Genomic DNA, 520 nt, shown 5'->3' with positions numbered 1-520 from the left:
GTAACCGCCTATCTAAACCGTATGCCATTTCAGACCATGATTCTACATAGATCTCACTTAGTGTAAGCTTCAAACTGACAACCACAGAACTCATACCTGTTCACCCACATTTATATTGAGATGACCTGATGCTACCAAAACTCATTTCTTGTAAAGGAAACCGTAACCTAGGCTTATTACTCGTGTCATATTATAAGTTGCTATTAGTATTGTATATTTCTTGGAAAAGATGTCAAGGTTTGTGTTTAAAGGAACTCGCTTGCAGATGTCAGTAATGACAGCACCAGTGCGTGGAAGCTGCAGGTGTTCTGTTCATGTACAGTCTGATACGGAGAACTGGTTTTTGGTAACGTTTCTTCCCTCGCATGTGTGATCTTACAAATTTTATTGATATCCAGTTATGTTCGCGATGAAGAATAAGGGTGTGTCCTGCTATTACTCTTTCGTTGTGATGAATCTAGAAACAAAAACACACAAGTGGAGTCTGAGACAAAACACAGATGTGATTTTCATTCGTAGT

Source organism: Penaeus monodon, chromosome 22, assembly GCF_015228065.2.
Source record: "Penaeus monodon isolate SGIC_2016 chromosome 22, NSTDA_Pmon_1, whole genome shotgun sequence".
Classification (NCBI taxonomy): domain Eukaryota; kingdom Metazoa; phylum Arthropoda; class Malacostraca; order Decapoda; family Penaeidae; genus Penaeus; species Penaeus monodon.
The sequence above is the reverse complement of the archived record's forward strand: the minus strand, read 5'-3'. Positions refer to the sequence as shown.